The 18,976-nt window shown below is 44.6% G+C and overlaps 1 protein-coding gene across 1 annotated transcript in view; it reads left to right on the forward strand.

The window, feature by feature from the left end:
- Positions 1 to 18,976, forward strand: part of TMEFF1 (transmembrane protein with EGF like and two follistatin like domains 1) — a 220,633-nt gene that overhangs the window by 176,577 nt on the left and 25,080 nt on the right. The window lies entirely within an intron of this gene.

Consider the following 18,976-nt stretch of genomic DNA (forward strand, 5'->3'; position numbering starts at 1 on the left):
CTTCGACGTTTGAACAAGTTCATCAAGAAACAGAAATTCCAGATGGTTACTCTCCCAATGATAATTCCGAAGCTGGAACAAGGAGATTGGTTTTCAATCCTTGACCTCCAAGACGCATATTTCCATGTCTCTATCCACCCTGCCCATCAACATTTCCTCTGGTTTGCTGTGGGAGCGCAACTCTACCAATATAGAGTCCTCCCATTTGGCCTCTCCACCACACCACATGTCTTCTCCAAGGTGCTAGCAGTTGTAATAGCACATCTCAGAAAAAAAGGAATCCTCATATTTCCTTACCTGGACGACTGTCTCCTCAAGTCTCCCACTCAGTTAGAAGTGAACCACGCAACCCTTGCAACCCTTCAATGCTTCCGCACCTTGGGCCTGCAAATAAACAAAAACAAATCTACCTTACAACCTACCCAACAAATTGACTTCATCGGCACCCACCTCGATTCCACCACTGGTCTTGTATCTCTCCCCCAGGACAGATTCCACACAATGGGCATCCTTATTACCCAGATACTTGCCAGCCTACAGACTACAGTCCAAGATTCCCTACAGCTCTTAGGACATATGGCTGCTTGCACATTTGTGGTAGCAAATGCGCACCTGTACATGCGATGACTTCAGGGTTGGCTCGCCATGGTATACAAACCAAACAAGCACAGGCTAAACAGATTACTAACTATGCCCCAGAAAGTCAAGGACTAACTTCTCTGGTTGACCTCTCCCATCAGCCTCTGCACTGGAATTCCCTTCCGACAAGATCCCCCTTCAATTACCATCACCACAGATGCATCTCTCACAGGATGGGGAGCACACATCGGTCACCTCACTACTCAGGTTCTATGGGCCACTTCAGAAACCAAGCTTCACATAAATTTGCTAGAGCTCCGGGCCGTACGCAATGCCTGCCTCCATTTCCTTCCCATCATCCAAAACCGCCGAATTCGAATCATGACCGACAACATCACATGCATGTTTTATATCAACAGACAGCGGGGAGCTCGGTCACACTCCCTTTGCACAGAGGCGGTAAAACTTTGGAACTGGTGCCTTCAACACAATTATCCATATCTCCACCTCATACCTGCCAGGTTCTCAGAATCCCACCGCAGATGAGCTCAGCAGATCGTTCCCCATGCAGCACGAGTGGGAACTCAACAACTCCATTCTTTCCAACATTTTCCAGACCTGGGCCTATCCCCAACTGGATCTATTTGCCACAGCAATAAACAAAAAATGCCCAACATTCTGCTCCAGAGTAGGCCTGGGGAAACACTCACGGCGAGACGCCTTTATGTTCCCTTGGACCAAAACTCTCATGTATGAGTTCCCACCAATGCCTCTATTACACAAAGTCATTCAGAAGATACAAACAGACAGAGCTAACATCATTCTCATAACCCCAGCGTGGCCCAGGCAACCGTGGTACCCTTTCCTCCTGCGCATGTCAGTCAAGCCACCCATTCCCCTTCACCCACTCAGCAACCTCTTATCACAACACAGGGGACAACTATTTCACCCCGACATACAACGTCTCCACCTGAGGGCCTGACTGATCAATGGTTCTCTAATGTTGAGTTAACATGTTCGGACCAAGTATGCACTATCTTGCTACACAGCAGAACACACAACACACACACTACCTAGCTGCATAAATGGAAACGGTTCGCATCTTGGTGCACTGACAAGCAGACCTCTCCAGTTTCTGCTTCACTCCCACTGATACTGGATTACCTGTTACACCTTAAAACATCTGGCCTCTCTATGAGCTCACTCAAGGTCAACCTCGCGGCAATCACCGCTTCCACCATAAGATTGACAACATAACGGTCTTTGCCCATCCAATCACCAAAAGGTTCCTGATGGGTATCCAGACGTTATACCCGGACGTGAAACCATCTGCTATACCTTGGGATTTACTCCTAGTCCTCAAAGCCCTGATGAATACAGCCTTTGAACTGATGGCTACCTGCTCCCTTCTCCACCTATCCATGAAGACCACCTTCCTCATAGCAATCATGTCTGTCAGATGAGTAGGAGAAATGGGGCGCTTATGGCGGACCTTCCGTATACCACATTCTTCCATGATGAGGTCACACTCTGCACGCATCCAAGGTTCTTACCTAAGATACACTCTTCCTTTCACCTCAATGAAACTATACACCTTCCAACATTTTCCCCAAAACCTCACGCTAATGCCTTTGAACCAACAATGCACACTCTTGATGTTCACAGAGCATTATCCTTTTACCTGGGTAGAACAAAACTTTTAGAAACCCCCCCAGACTTTTTGTCTCTACTACTCAGCGCTCACAGGGAAATGCTATCTCTACCCAGAGACTTTCCAAATGGATTGCTGACTGCATACGCTTTTTTACCAACTCAGGCAAATACAACCTCCTACATCAATTAGGGGACACTCTACCAGAGCTGCCTCCACCTCCACGGCCTTTCTCCGTAATGTCTCACTGTCTGACATATGCAAGGCAGCTACCGGGGCATCGAACCTTACCTTCGCTAATCACTACGCTCTCATCCACACTGCAGCATCTCACACCAGATTGGGTAGAGCTGTTTTGTCAACAGCCTTCTTGCCTCATCCGAAGTCCCAACCATCCTAAGGAATACTGCTTTTCAGTCACCTGAAGTGGAACACCCACAGGGACATCTCTTAAAGAAGAGGAAGAGGTTACTCACCCTGTGCAGTAACTGACGTTCTTCGACATGAGTGTCCCTGTGGGTGCTCCACAACCCACCCTCCTCCCTCTACTTCGGAATTCGTAACACACTCCATTGAAGGGAAGGAACTGAGGAGCCCAGGCTCTGCACGCACTATTCAAACACTGACAGCTCGAGAGGCAGGCACAGTGCATCCGCAGCCCGTAGGGGTACTGCTGTAGAAATCTCCGATTGAAGGCGCTGAGACGCACCTTGACCTGAAGTGGAGCATCCACAGGGACACTCATCTCGAAGAACGTCAGTTACTGCACAGGGTGAATAACCTCTTCTCTTGTACTTAGTTCTACAGTCCCATAAAGGGTTTTAAAAAAAGGAGACCAGAAAAGCTAATGGAAGCTGCTGTGCCTGAATGGGTAGAGCAATCACTTTGAAATCCAAATTTTCCTGTTCAAATTTTACCTGAGAAGGATTGTTCACAAGGGAAGAAACATCAAATGAGAGTAGTCCTTCATTTGATTTCAACACACTTGGTTATCTTCCTCACTGCAATTGTAACACCTCTGTTGTTATAATTTGCCTAATTTATTCCTGCCATCATGCACTATCCATCTGCTGTTCTTGTGTATTTTGTTTAATTGTAATATTTCCTTTGTAAGTTTGTAAACAGGTGTGCCAGTAAATAAATGAATAGCTGAAGAAGATTACTGCTGCTGGAAATGTATAGTGAAGCCCAGTCCAGCAAAAATTTAATCAAATTTGTGAGCTGAGCAAGTCTCAGAAGGCCACAGATGCTGGCTCTGCAGCATGCTGACCTATTAAGAGGAAAGGTCAGCCTCTCAGAGAAGCCATCCTCAGTCCCCCCAATGTTATCTTTGCTTTGTTCTTTCTACTGTTAAAAGCTCATGGGGTACTTAAGAGAGCAAAACTTTCAATACAACATGGATATCTTGAAGTCCAGAAAGAAAAAGGAGGCCTGGAATGCTTTGGGATCTGTAGTGGGTCTAATTTATCTACTGATAATACCAACCTACTCTACACAAGCTAAATGCTGATTGGACATGTTGTATGATGGTACTATGATCGTACTGTATGATTGTACTAAACCTGGTACAGAAACTTGCTGTGCTGTTTGATCTCCTCTTGGCAGTGGTTGAAGATCAAGTGTCAATACCTTGGTTTTGCTTGGATTTTTTTTAAGATCAGTCTGCTGGCTTCTATACTGCTAAACACTAGGGGTTCAAGTCCTGGCTCTATGAGAGTCAATGGGAAAACAGCCTTTGACTTTAGGGAGACCAGGATTTCACCCACGGTTCTTTTTATGCTTTTGTTATCCCTAGCATGGCTACATGGAGTTTACCTTGAGTGGCTTCATTCCATTCTTTCCGAGGATAGCATTGGACAATTGCTCATCTGCCCAGAAGGTTTTCTTATGTGGGGAAGGAGAGGGCTCACTTGTCACTCCTATTTTTCAATGTGTATATGAGCCTGTTAACAGGGCTGTGGTATTTTCAGAAAGCTGATGGCACTCAGCTCTGACTAAGGGTATGTCTACACTACGAAATTAGGTCGAATTTATAGAAGTCAGTTTTGTAGAAAGCGTTTTTATACAGTTGATTGTGTGTGTCCCCACACAAATGCTCTAAGTGCATGTAGTCGGCGGAGTGTGTCCACAGTACCGAGGCAACCGTCGACTTATGGAGCGTTGCACTGTGGGTAGCTATCCCACAGTTCCCACAGTCTCCGCCGCCCATTTGAATTCTGGGTAGAAATCCTAGTGCCTGATGGAGCTAAAACATTGTCGTGGGTGGTTCTGGGTACATATCATCAGGCCCCCGTTCCCTCCCTCCCTCTGTGAAAGCAAGGGCACACAATTGTTTTGCGCCTTTTTTCTTGAGTTACCTGTGCAGACGCCATACCACGGCAAGCATGGAGCCCGCTCAGCTAACCGTCACCATATGTCTCCTGGGTGCTGGCAGACGTGGTACTGCATTGCTACACAGCAGCAGTTTATTGCCTTTTGGCAGCAGACAGTGCAGTATGACTGGTAACCATTGTCAGCATAGTCCTGGGTGCTCTTTTAACCGACCTCGATGAGGTCAGGCAATGCCTGGGCAAACATGGGAGTGACTCAGCCAGGTCATTTCCCTTTTAAGTTTCGTTTCATGGCAATTGAGTCCTATCGGCAGTGCACTGTCTTTTAATCAGCAGCCAGCAGAAGATGATGGCCAGTAGTCATACTGCACTGTCTTCTGCTGAGCACCCAGGAGATGACGATGGCTAGCGGTCGTACTGCACAGTCTGCTGCTAGCAAGATGTATAAAGATAGATGAAGTGGCTCAAAACAAGAAATAGACCAGATTCATTTTCTCCACCCTTCCTCCCTCTGTGAAATCAACGGCCTGCTAAACCCAGTGCTGAGTTCTAGCCTTGAGGTTTTGAGTTCTATCCTTGAGGGGGCCATTCAGTTTCTCGCAAAGCCACCCCCTTTGTTGATTTTAATTCCCTGTAAGCCAGCCCTGTAAGCCATGTCATCAGTCACCCCTCCCTCTGTCAGGGCAACAGCAGACAATCGTTTCACACCTTTTTTCTGTGCAGACGCCATATCATGGCAAGCATGGAGCCCGCTCAGATCACTTTGGCAATTAGGAGCACATTAAACACCACATGCATTATCCAGCAGTATATGCAGCACCAGAACCTGGCAAAGCGAAACCGGGCAAGTAGGCGACGTCAGCGCGGTGACGAGAGTGATGAGAACATGGACACAGACTTCTCTCAAAGCACGGGCCCTGGCAATGTGGGCATCATGCTGCTAATGGGGCAGGCTCATGCGGTGGAATGACGATTCTGGGCCCGGGAAACAAGCACAGACTGGTGGGACCACATAGTGTTGCAGGTCTGGGACGATTCCCAGTGGCTGCGAAACTTTCGCATGCGTAAGGGCACTTTCATGGAACTTTGTGACTTGCTTTCCCCTGCCCTGAGGCGCAAGAATACCAAGATGAGAGCAGCCCTCACAGTTGAGAAGCGAGTGGCAATAGCCCTGTGGAAGCTTGCAATGCCAGACAGCTACCAGTCAGTTGGGAATCAATTTGGAGTGGGCAAATCTACTGTGGGGGCTGCTGTGATGCAAGTAGCCAACGCAATCAAAGATCTGCTGATATCAAGGGTAGTGACCCTGGGAAATGTGCAGGTCATAGTGGGTGGCTTTGCTGCAATGGGATTCCCTAACTGTGGTGGGGCCATAGACAGAACCCATATCCCTATCTTGGCACCGGAGCACCAAGCCGGCAAGTACATAAACCGCAGGGGTACTTTTCAATAGTGCTGCAAGCACTGATGGATCACAAGGGACATTTCACCAACATCAACGTGGGATGGCAGGGAAAGGTACATGACGCTCGCATCTTCAGGAACTCTGGTCTGTTTCAAAAGCTGCAGGAAGGGACTTTATTTCCAGACCAGAAAATAACCGTTGGGGATGTTGAAATGCCTATAGTTATCCTTGGGGACCCAGACTACCCCTTAATGCCATGGTTCATGAAGCCGTACACAGGCACCCTGGACAGTAGTCAGGAGCTGTTCAACTACAGGCTGAGCAAGTGCAGAATGGTGGTAGAATGTGCATTTGGACGTTTAAAAGCGTGCTGGCGCAGTTTACTAACTCGGTTAGATCTCAGCGAAACCAGTATTCCTACTGTTGTTACTGCTTGCTGTGCGCTCCACAATTTCTGTGAGAGTAAGGGGGAGGCGTTTATGGCGGGGTGGGAGGTTGAGGCAAATCGCCTGGCTGCTGGTTACGCACAGCCAGACATCAGGGCGGTTAGAAGAGCACAGGAGGGCACAGTGCATATCAGAGAAGCTTTGAAAACCAGTTTCATGACTGGCCAGGCTACGCTGTGAAAGTTCTGTTTGTTTCTCCTTGATGAAACCCCTCACCCCTTGGTTCACTCTACTTCCCTGTAAGCTAACCACCCTCCCCTCCTCCCTTTGATCACCGCTTGCAGAGGCAATAAAGTCATTGTTGCTTCACATTCATGCATTCTTTATTCATTCATCACACAAATAGGGGGATAACTACCAAGGTAGCCCAGGAGGGGTGGTGGAGGAGAGAAGCACCGGGAGGGGTGGTGGGGGAGGGAAGGACAAGGCCACACAGCACTTTAAAAGTTTAAAACTTATTGAATGCCAGCCTTCTGTTGCTTGGGCAATCCTCTGGGTGGAGTGGCTGGGTGGCTGGAGGCCCCCCCACCGCGTTCTTGGGCGTCTGGGTGAGGAGGCTATGGAACTTGGGGAGGAGGGCGGTTGGTTACACAGGGGCTGTAGCGGCGGTCTGTGCTCCTGCAGCCTTTCCTGCAGCTCAGCCATACGCTGGAGCATATTAGTTTGATCCTCCAGCAGCCTCAGCATTGAATCCTGCCTCCTCTCATCACGCTGCCTCCATCTTTCAGCTTCAGCCCTCTCTTCAGCCCACCACCTCTCCTCCCAGTCATTTTGTGCTTTCCTGCACTCTGACATTGTCTGCCTCCATGCATTCGTCTGTGCTCTGTCAGTGTGAGCTCAGAGAACATTTCATCGCAAGTGCGTTTTTTTTGCCTTCTGATCTTCACTAGCCTCTGGGAAGGAGAAGATCCTGTGATCCGTGAAACACATGCAGCTGGTGGAGAAAAAAAGGACAGTGGTATTTAAAAAGACACATTTTTTTATAAAAACAGTGGATACACTCTTTCACAGTAAACCTTGCTGTTAACATTACATATATAGCACATGTGCTTTCGTTCCAAGGTTGCATTTTGCCTCCCCCCAGCACGTGGCTAACAGCAGGGAACATTTCTGTTCAGCCACAGGCAAACAGCCCAGCAGGAACAGGCACCTCTGAATGTCCCCTTAAGAAACCAGGTGACCATGAATGATATCGCTCTCCTGAGGATAACACAGAGAGATAAAGAACGGATGTTGTTTGAACGCCAGCAAATTTACACTGCAATGCTTTGTTCTACAATGATTCCCGAGTATGTGCTACTGGCCTGGTGTGGTAAAGTGTCCTACCATGGTGGATGGAATAAGGCTGCCCTCCCCAGAAACCTTTTGCAAAGGCTTTGGGAGTATATCCAGGAGAGCCACGAATGCCAGGGCAAATAAATCATTAAACATGCTTGCTTTTAAACCATGTATAGTATTTTAAAAGGTACACTCACCAGAGGTCCCTTCTTCACCTGTCAGGTCTGGGAGGCAGCCTTGGGTGGGTTCGGGGGGTACTGGCTCCAGGTCCAGGGTGAGAAACCGTTCCTGGCTGTCGGGAAAACCGGTTTCTCTGCTTGCTTGCTGAGAGCTATCTACAACCTCATCATCATCATCTTCTTTGTCCCCAAAACCTGCTTCCGTGTTGCCTCCATCTCCATTGAAGGAGTCAAACAACACGGCTGGGGTAGTGGTGGCTGCACCCCCTAAAATGGCATGCAGCTCATCATAGAAGCGGCATGTTTTGGGTTCTGACCCGGAGCGGCCGTTCGCCTCTCTGGTTTTGGTAGGCTTGCCTCAGCTCCTTAAGTTTCACGCGGCACTGCTTTGGGTCCCTATTATGGCCTCTGTCCTTCATGCCCTGGGAGATTTTGACAAATGTTTTGGCATTTCGAAAACTGGAACGGAGTTCTGATAGCACGGATTCCTCTCCCCATACAGCGATCAGATCCCGTACCTCCCATTTGGTCCATACTGGAGCTGTTTTGCAATTCTGGGACTCCATCATGGTCACCTCTCCTGATGAGCTCTGCATGGTCACCTGCAGCTTGCCATGCTGGCCAAACAGGAAATTGAAATTCAAACGTTTGCGGGCCTTTTCCTGTCTACCTGGCCAGTGCATCTGAGTTGAGAGTGCTGTCCAGGGTGGTCACAATGGAGCACTCTGGATAGCGCATGGAGGCCAATACTGTCTAATTGTGTCCACAGTACCCCAAATTCGACCCAGCAAGGCCGATTTCAGCGCTAATCCCCTTGTCAGGGGTGGAGTAAGGAAATCGATTTTAAGAGCCCTATAAGTCGAAAAAAAGGGCTTCGTCGTGTGGACGGGTGCAGGGTTAAATCGATTTAATGCTGCTAAATTCAATCTCAATTTCTAGTGTAGACCAGGGCTAACAGTGGGAAAACTCCTGTTGACTTCAGTAGGCCCAGGATTTCACCCAGAGTTTTCAATTTGTCTGACCCAGTTGTAAAAAACAATAACACTATTGGGGAAAAAAATAAAATTGTCCCATTTTAAAACAAACAAAAAACAGTTTTTTTGCAGTTGGTGCTGATGAGCGATTTACTCAGGGTATGTGTACACTTAAACTGCTACAGCAGCACAGCTTCCGTGCTGGAGCGACACTGCTGTAACACTTCAGTGTAGACACCACCTATGTCATTGGGAGGGGTTCTCCCATCAGCCTAGCTAATCTACCTTCCTGAGAGGTGGTAGCTAGGGTGACAGAAGAATTCTGGGGGTTAGGTTGGCATAGCTACATCACTCGGGATGTAGATTTTACACATCCCTAAGAGACGGCGTAGCTATGCTGATGTGAATTCCCAATGTAGACAAGCCCTAAGTATCTGGTTGAGACTGCAACTGGATGAGGTTCAACTCACAGAAGACTGAAGTAATACTGCTATGTTAGAGAAAACAACCAGAAGAAGAGCAGAGATTGTGTCGGCCCTCCTAATATGAGGAATGCATCTACTGTTACCCCTCTTTGCAGTTTGGGGATTGTTATCCTCAGATGCAACTTTTTCTTTAGGCTGCAAACCTCACTACAGTTATCTTTGTGTTTATCACCTCAAGGCCAGCATACTCTAATAAGCTCTGTTGAGCTACTCCCGGGGTACGCTTTAAGACCAACTGGAATTTTAAATGAGTGCAGAAAGCAAGTTGCAAAATTAACATGAGTTGGTCAGGAGAAAGCAATAGTAAACATTTCAGCGTTTTCTAAAGCATTTTCATTTTGTTGACTTTTAAAGCAAGGGGCTTTTTGTTTCTTTTAAAATTTGAGAATTAAAATTTTTTTCCAATAGTGTTATTGTTTTTTATCAGTTTTTCATTTTTTATCATCTGTCATTTTTGAAATAGGAAATTCAAATATTTTAAAAGAAAATCTTACCAAATTAGTAAACTGACCAGTCAAAAGTTACACAATAGCAAAAGGTGGGTAGAGGTGGGAGGCAAAAACACTTAAAACATTTATTAAAAAGGGAATGTTTGACTAGGTCTTCTTGTATAAATAATGCAGATTATACCAATTATCTTTGGTTTGAATTGGCTGCCTACTAGATTCAGGTTTTCCATCCTGCTAGCTCAATTAAGCAAGGATTCTGAAGAAATAACATAATGTGAAAATGTATTTAAAGACTTACTATCATCCCCCTGATTTACACTGCCCATGAAAACTTAATATTGTCCTCAAAAATTCCAAAAATATCCACAAAGGTCAAAATAACAGATTATTAGGAGATTATTGGAAATGAATCCCTCACACAGAAGTTGTTACCTACACACCTCTCCCCTCCCCTCCCTCATTCCCCATCTCCACTGGGACCCAGTCCTAATCTCCCTCCTCAGGATCCTCATCCAATCTCAGTGTTGCCCCTCACTCAGCTCTTTGTTTCAGTCTCGTTGCCCAGCCAGTCTCAGTTCTTCCCGTGCAATCCCACTCTTCCTTAGATCTGTGTCCCCTCTCCCTCCCCTCCTTCCTTCTATCCCACTGATTCTCAGTCTGGGTCTCCAGAGTAGTTGCCAGGCTAGTCCCAGTCTACCCCACCCTCACCCTCAGGCTTCTCATCCAGTCTGTCTACCTCCCCACCTACTGGTTCCCAGTCCCACCCCTGATTCTCTCCCACCCAACTCGCAGTCTCAGTCCACTTGGCCAGCCAATACCAGTCTGGCCCCCGCAACCCAGTCCCAGTTCACCCCCACCCCATCTCTCCTGCTCCAAGTTTTCCTCTCCCCACCCAGGCTAGCCTCCAGTTTCAAGTTTTCACCCCAGGTTGCTTGTCCCAATCTAGCCCACTCTCTCCTGCCCCTACCCCCTTGTGCACAGGTCTGACGCTTGTCTCTTCTGTATTTGAATCAGGCAGCTTATTCCTCCATGCTGCTTGTGCCCAGCACCAGGCAAACAGGCTTCCTGCTCTCATTTCAGGTTCTGGGACGCAGCACAGCCCACAGCAGTCCAGAGCTGCAATTGCATGGAAAGTCCTGCTCAGCCCTGGGCAGGAACATGCTTAGTGAATGTGGGAATTAAACTGTGAAACTCAAGTCTCTATGGAGCATGTGCAAACTGCTATATTTCAAAGGCTTACAATTTTGCCAGATTTGGGTGGATTTTTACAGGAGCAGCAAAAGATATTCCTCACAGAAAGGCACCCCCCTCCCCATGCCAAATTTCAAGTCCCTGCCCCAGAGCAAGCGGTGCAAGGGCTTTTCAAAGAAGAGGTCCTTAGAACTTCTTAGTGAGGCCAAAACAATTTATTCCCTAGTCCTTGTTCTCAGAAATGGCTGAAGCATATGGCTGAAATGTTCAAAAAACAATTCAGCCAGTGGCAGATACCTGGCATGGAAAGTTTCAGCCCAATTAGTTAAAGTTTGACAAGATTATAAGCAACTGAAATGGGGTCTTGTAATGGGAAGTGCTGGGCAACCTAAATAATAGATAATGCTATAAACCTGGCCTATACAAACATTCTGGATTTGCCAGTTGTGGTTCCATAGTTAAGCTTCAGTTGAGTTTTCAACCTAAAGGAGGAATTATTTGTTATGTATGAAGCACAAAGGTACAGTGTTTAGCCTTTGAGTACAGATTATTTTTCTAAGAATTTACAAGTTAATTTGTTAATTAGTTTATAAATTAATTTTACATGAGTCCTTTAAAAATTTACCACTTACTGTTAGATCTTTTATTGTCCTGAATTATTATAATAATGAAAAATACAGATTAATCAAACTTTCCATATAGTTAAAACCAAGTGAAGCCTTAGGTACAGGCTACATTTGAAGAATTAAGTTGTAATTAAGTTATTACTGATTTTTATATCTAATTACTATAGACGGGTCAGGTTAACTGCTTAAGACACACCTAACTGGGGCCATAGTAATATGAGAAGTAATTCAATCAATCAACATCCTTCCTCTACAGTGAATTTGAATGTTACATTTCTATTGACTGTAACGACTGTGGTATGAGGACAACTGGGCTCATGTGTCAAGAGCTCTCATTGGTTGGTTACTTGGCCCAAATGTCACTGCTGTTTAAAGTTTCCATGTCTGCATGCTGGTTTCAGCATTCACGCTTGGAATGCTCCACATGGCAGCAGTGTTGGGGGCTCAAGCAGGAGCACAGAGGAAGCTTTTAAAAAACATTCGGACTCAATGACTACCCCCCACCCTCATCACGTCTCCATTTATGTAGCACCAGTCTCCTCATCACAACCACCTTTCCCAAACATATCCCTTCTGCTCTCAGGCCCCCACGTCTCTGCTTCCCTCTTCCCCCCTCGCATCCTGTTTATCCCAATACTCTCCACATATTACCACTGCAACAGGTTCCCCCTGGGGTGCCACCTGGAACTGTGGTATCACTGAGCCCCCCTGACCCACCAACCTGGGCTCCTTTTACACTGCACTGCTGTGACAAGCTCTCTCCAGGTTCCAGCCTGCACTGTCACCAGCACCCATACGGGCAGGGACACACCCAGCTACAATTACATGCAGATGCTGTGATCAGCCCTGTATGGGAAGGCTCCAGCTAGGGAACTTCCCAGCTACTGAGGTGTGCACCTAAAATTATACCATCTTGCACTGCACAGGGGACTGTACAGCATAAGCTCATGAAATTTGCTCCTTCCCTCAATTTGGAGAGGAAATGTACAACAGCTTTCTGCCCCAAGTTATGACTCCCACACACTGGTTTTAGAAAAAGAAAAACAAGTTTATTGACTACAAAAGATAGATAGATTTTAAGTGATTATAAGGGATAGCAAACAGATCAAAGCAGATTACCTAGCAAATAAACAAAAACGCAAACTAAGCTTAGTATACTAAAGAGATTGGATCTGAATAGCAGATCCTCACCCTAAGTGATGACACAAGCAGGCTGCAGATTCTGAAGAGGCAAGCTGCACTTGCTTAAAGTTTGGAATCCCCAGGTGTTCCGTTCACAGGCTAAAAATCCCTTTAGCCTGCGTCCAACACTTCCCCCAGTTCAGTCTTTGTTTCTCTGGTGTTTCCAGGAGTCTCTTTGCGTGGGGAGTCATTGAAGAACCACAATGATGTCATAGAATCATAGAATATCAGGGTTGGAAGGGACCTCAGGAGGTCATCTAGTCCAACCCCCTGCTCAAAGCAGGACCAATCCCCAATCAAATCATCCCAGCCAAGTCTTTGTCAAGCCTGACCTTAAAAACTTCCAAGGAAGGAGATTCTACCACCTCCTAGGTAACGCATTCCAGTGTTTCACCACCCTCCTAGTGAAAAAGTTTTTCCTAATATCCAACCTAAATCTCCCCCACTGCAACTTGAGACCATTACTCCTTGTCCTGTCATCCACTACCACTGAGAATAGTCTAGATCCATCCTCTTTGGAACCACCTCTCAGGTAGTTGAAAGCAGCTATCAAATCCCCCCTCATTCTTCTCTTCTGCAGACTAAACAATCCCAGTTCCCTCAGCCTCTCCTCATAAGTCATGTGTTCCAGACCCCTAATCATTTTTGTTGCCCTTCGCTCCCCTGCCTTATGTAACTTTTGTATAGGGCGGGAACCCGTTGTTTCAAAGCTTGGTTCCCACACCAGTCAGTGGAAAAACACTGGTATCCCAAGATGGAGTCCAGCACGAGGTGACCTGGTCACATGTCCCTGTACTGTCACAACAGCCATTACTCAGAGGCTGTTTGTAGTGTCCTCAGGAAAGCTCCCCAGGTGGGAGATAAGTTTCTCCTAAGGCCTGTTGTTCTCACTAAAGGCTCATTAACTTGAATGGGCCCTTCCCAGCCAGACAGATTTTAGACTGAGAGCCTTTTGCCTAGTGAGTGTTGCCCAGGAATAGCTACATGTGAAATACATACATAGTCAATATTCATAACTTCAGATACAAAAACAATACATGCATTCAAATAAGATAATCATATTCAGCAAATCAGAACCTTTCCAATGATACCTCACATGACTTATCTTTAAGGCTACGATTTAGTCACGGATATTTTTAATATAAGTCATGGACAAGTCTAGGGCAATACTCAAAAATTCACGGGCCTGTGACCTGTCCATGAGTTATACTATAAATACCCTTGACTAAATCCTAAGGGGATCGCTGCTGAAGGGAAGCTGGGGGCTGCTGTTGGGGGGGGCACCCTCAGGGGCTGCTGCTGTGGGGAGGCCGGGTGCACTGGCTGCTGCTCAGGCAGCATGCCAGCAGCGGCTCATGCAGTTGGCTGCGGGGCTGCCAGAGTGGCTGGCTGCAGAGCTGCTCCAGCAGCGGCCGATGTGGCTATTGCCGGGGCCACCTGAGCAGCTGGCCCTGGGGTCAGGCACACTGGCCCCCGCAGAAGTTACGGAGGTCATGGAAAGTCACAGAACTCCGCTCCCCTCTCCCCCCCCCCACACCACATCTTCCTCCAGATTTTCACATCAAAATAAAAAGAAGTTAATTGCTATATCCTTTCAGCTATGGCAGTCAAGGTCCACTGCTTCCCATCCTGGACATTTGTTTTGTTCAAAAATTAATTAAAATGTTTTTAAAAAGACCAGGTATCCCAGACATTTACCCCAGTAAGTAGATTGTAAATTACTTATAATTACCATTACACCCCAGCAACTTCTTGCTGCTCTGGCAATGCAAAGCATCTATACACCCATCTTAATTGACCAGCATGCGATGGCTGCTGAGATCATTAGAAATATCATATGGTAGCCTTCCCTTTGGGTTTCTTGTTTAGTATTGCTGTATTTTTGTATTATTAATAATCATAAAAAGCAAATTCCAACACATAAACCATGTTAGGGATTTAAATATGAGAGTATATATCTGTACTTGGAGGGTAAAAAAACGTAGCAGGTATGTTGTAATCATCTCAAAAACAAACATTGCAAACTTTAGGAAATTCAGAGTTAAGGACAACCTTAATAGAAACCCGAATATACTACTGTATGCAAAAGCATGGTGAAAACTCTCAAACAACTTGAACTCTGACCTGTAGTGACACTAGGAAGATGAAAAAATGAATGTGTTAAAAATCAGTTTCACATAGTCTGCAACCACAAAGACTGAAATGTGGTAATTATAATTGTATGGTTATTGAAAGACATCACTACAGGCCAGAGTTAAGGTTTTTTGGGTGCCTTATCTATAGTTCCATCTTGATGCAGAGGATTTTGTCTGGGAACAGAAATTATATATGTATGTGGACCTGTATGCATGGCCGGCTACAGCGTTTTTGCCACCCCAAGCAGCAGAAAAACCCAAAACTTGCCGCTGAACGGGGAGCGGAATCCTGCCCGCCGAACACAGAGGCGGAGTGATGGTGCGGCCGCCGGATTGCCGCCAAGCGCGAAACGCGCTGTGACTGAGCAGCCGCCAAATTCCCGCTGCCGCCAAGGGCGGATTGCCGCCCCAGAGCCCAACCTCCTGCTGCCCCTTTACAGTGGCCGCCCCAGGCACCTGCTTGGTTCGCTGTTGTCTGGAGCCGGCCCTGCCTGTATGTATTATATATGATATTCACACCCAGCACCGGTTCCTGTGGGTTAAAAATGGGTGAATGTGAAGCAAATGTTAGTGACAAAATGGTCAATGCCATACAAACAAAAGCTGAAATAAACTTAGTAGCAGTGTCGATCTATGGGAACAATAAAACAGCTAATCTGCTAGCCTCTTATTTAGTGACAGTTCTAGTAAATCCTTAAGTGTGTGTAAGTCCCTCGTCAGATACCATTATGTGGGAACCGATATAAAATTAAAACGTAAATGTTTTACCAGTATTAGCATTTATAGCCATCCTTATTTTAGTTGTACATTTAGAAATAATAATCAGAATCCGTGTTTAACATGATAATATTTAATGGTTATAAGAATGTTTTAAGGCAGCCCAAGATACTTAAATACTTAGTGATGCAGTATCCACGCAATTTTAAAATTACAATCAGAATGGATGCACTTAGAAAGTTCATTCCAGTTTTAGCGATATTACTGGGGCTGTCAAGCGATTAAAAAAATTAATCACGATTAACCATGTGATTAATCGCACTATTAATAATAGAATACCATTTATTTAAATATTTTTGGATGTTTTGTACATTTTCAAATATATTGATTTCAATTAGAACACAGAATACAAAGTGTACAGTGCTCATTTTATATTTATTTTTTATTACAACCTAATACAAGTACTGTAGTGCAATCTCTTTATAATGAAAGTCAAACCTACAAATGTAGAATTATGTACAAAAAATAACTGCATTCAAAAATAAAACAATGTAAAACTTCAGACACTACAAGTCCACTCAGTCCTACTTCAGCCAGTCGCTCAGACAAACAAGTTTGGTTACAATTTGCAGGAGATAATGCTGCCTATGTCTTGTTTACAACATCACCTGAAGGTGAAAACAGGCTTTCGCATAGCACTGTTGTAGCCGGCATTGCAAGATATTTACATGCCAGATGCACTAAAGATTCATATGTCCCTTCATGCTTCAACCACCATTCCAGAAGACGTGTCCATACTGATGACGGGTTCTGCTCGGTAACGATCCAAAGCAGAGCGGACCGATGCATGTTCATTTTCATCATCTGAGTCAGATGCCACCAGCAGAAGGTTGGTTTTCTTTTTTGGTGGTTCGGGTTCTGTAGTTTCCGCATTGGAGAGTTGCTCTTTTAAGACATCTGAAAGGATTCTCCACACCTCATCCCTCTCAGATTTTGGAAGGCCCTTCAGATTCTTAAACCTTGAGTCTAATGCTGTATCTATCCTTAGAAATCTCACATTGGTACCTTCTTTGCGTTTTGTCAAATCAGCTGTGAAAGTATTCTTAAAACGAATGTGTGCTGGGTAATCATCTGAGACTGCTATAACATGAAATACATGGCAGAATGTGGGTAAAACAGAACAGGAGACATACAATTCTCCCCCAAGGAGTTCATTCACAAATTTAATTAACGCGTTATTTTTTTAATGAGCATCATCAGCATGGAAGCATGTCCTCTGGAATGGTGGCCGAAGCATAAAAGGGTATATGAATGGTTAACATATCTGGCACTTAAATACCTTGCAACACCGGCTACAAATGTGCCATGCAAACGCCTGTTCTCACGTTCAGGTGACATTGTAAATAAGAAGCAGTCAGCAGTATCTCCTGTAAATATAAACAAACTTGTTTGTCTTAGCAATTGGCTGAACAAGAAGTAGGACTAAGTGGACTTGTAGGCTCTAAAGTTTTACGTTGTTTTGTTTTTGAGTGCAGTTATATAACAAAAAAAATCTACATTTGTAAGTTACACTTTCACGATAAAGAGATTGCACTACAGTACTTGTATGAGGTGAGTTGAAAAATATTGTTTCTTTTGTTTATCATTTTTACAGTGCAATTATTTGTAATATAAATAATAATATAAAGTGAGCACTGTACACTTTGTATTCTGTGTTGTAATGGAAATCAATATATTTGAAAATGTAGAAAAACATCCAAAAATATTTAATAAATTTAAATTCGTATTCTATTTTTCAACAGTGCGATTAACAGTGTTTACATTTTTGAACTGCAGTTAATTTTTTTGAGTTAATCACGTGAGTTAACTGCAATTAATTGACAGCCCTAAATATTACCCAATTTATGTATAGGGAATATCACTGGAACAAATAATATCTTTAAAGCCAGGATGAATTGGGTGTGCTCACTGTACTTAATTAAAAAACAAAAGTTGTTCATAGAAAGAGAGGAGAAAAAAAGAACTAACAGTAAAACTAAGTTAAAAGATTGGCTTGTCTTATTCAGAGAACCTTGCTGGCACCAAGCATTTGCATTAGCATTTGATGTAGATGCCCAGGGGAAGTAGTAGGAACTCTGAAATCAGTACTCCATTTTTTCAGTGTTCAGTTCGAGTCTGGGGAACGATTATTTAAAGCAGTACATCTTGCACTCTAACTCAGTTCTCTAACTCAGCCTCATGTCACTGCCCACAGACTGGACTGCATTGTGGGGGAGGGAAAGCAGCTCCCCATAACGAAGGATGTATGGCCACATCAACTCTCTTCCATTAGCATACGCTCATACCCCCTTCCTCCATGCAGGAGGAGGCCAATAGAGAGCTGTTTAATCCATACCAGATGCTCTACCACACAGCTCCCTTAGTTTTGTGGTATGCCATCATCCTGAGGCACAACAGAAGATGCACAGCAGCAAGAAATACATGGAGCAAAACATTTAAAAACAAGTTGTTAATTAAATTAAAAATCACAGTATTAGTTTTATTGAATTAAACGAGGGTGACACAGACTTCAGAATTGTTAAGCTTTTCCAAGGCAGCCTCCCTGATATGAAATGTCAGGATTGAGTATTGATTCACTGCAGAACTCCACAGCAAAACTCTATCATTTAAAGGTAGTGTCCCCTGGACTATACAGTTTTCTAGTGTAGAGACAATCCTGCCCTTGTGTGGGGATGGACCTTATGTGTAGTACATCTTTTCCCCCTCTCATGGCTATGGTTTCTTTGTTACAAATGATAAAAAATGTTCTCTGCCTAAAACTAGAAATGTGTTAATTGGATACATTATGAAATAATCCAGATTGCATAACACTGTTTTAATTACAGCATAATGAACTACTGAGTTTTCAAAGGCATGAATGAATGGCTTGTTAAAGTAATACACTTGACCAAACTTATTGCTGCTGTTCAGCCTTTGAAATGAAAAATACCTAGTTTTGATTAATAGAAATGAAAGTTCATCCCCACTCCCCACAACAGTCATTCAGTTTTCTTTGCCAAAAAACAAACAGAACATGTAAAATCTTTCTTTGGTTTTACCCACATATAGGAATAGACAATGCACTAAATTGTTTTATTGTCGTAATAAACTTTCCTTGTAATATGTTGCTGTTGTTTTTTCAGAAATTAAAATAATCAGTAAGATTTATATCATATTAAACCCATGAAAAAATCAATGAAATATTGAAGGGTACACGGTAGCTTCTATTCACAACTGTATACATTCTGTCTGAAAACCTGAGATGGCAGCAAATTCTTTGGTATACATACACAATAGATTTTTCTCCCAG

The sequence above is a fragment of the Natator depressus genome, chromosome 2 (assembly GCF_965152275.1).
Source record: "Natator depressus isolate rNatDep1 chromosome 2, rNatDep2.hap1, whole genome shotgun sequence".
NCBI lineage: Eukaryota > Metazoa > Chordata > Testudines > Cheloniidae > Natator > Natator depressus.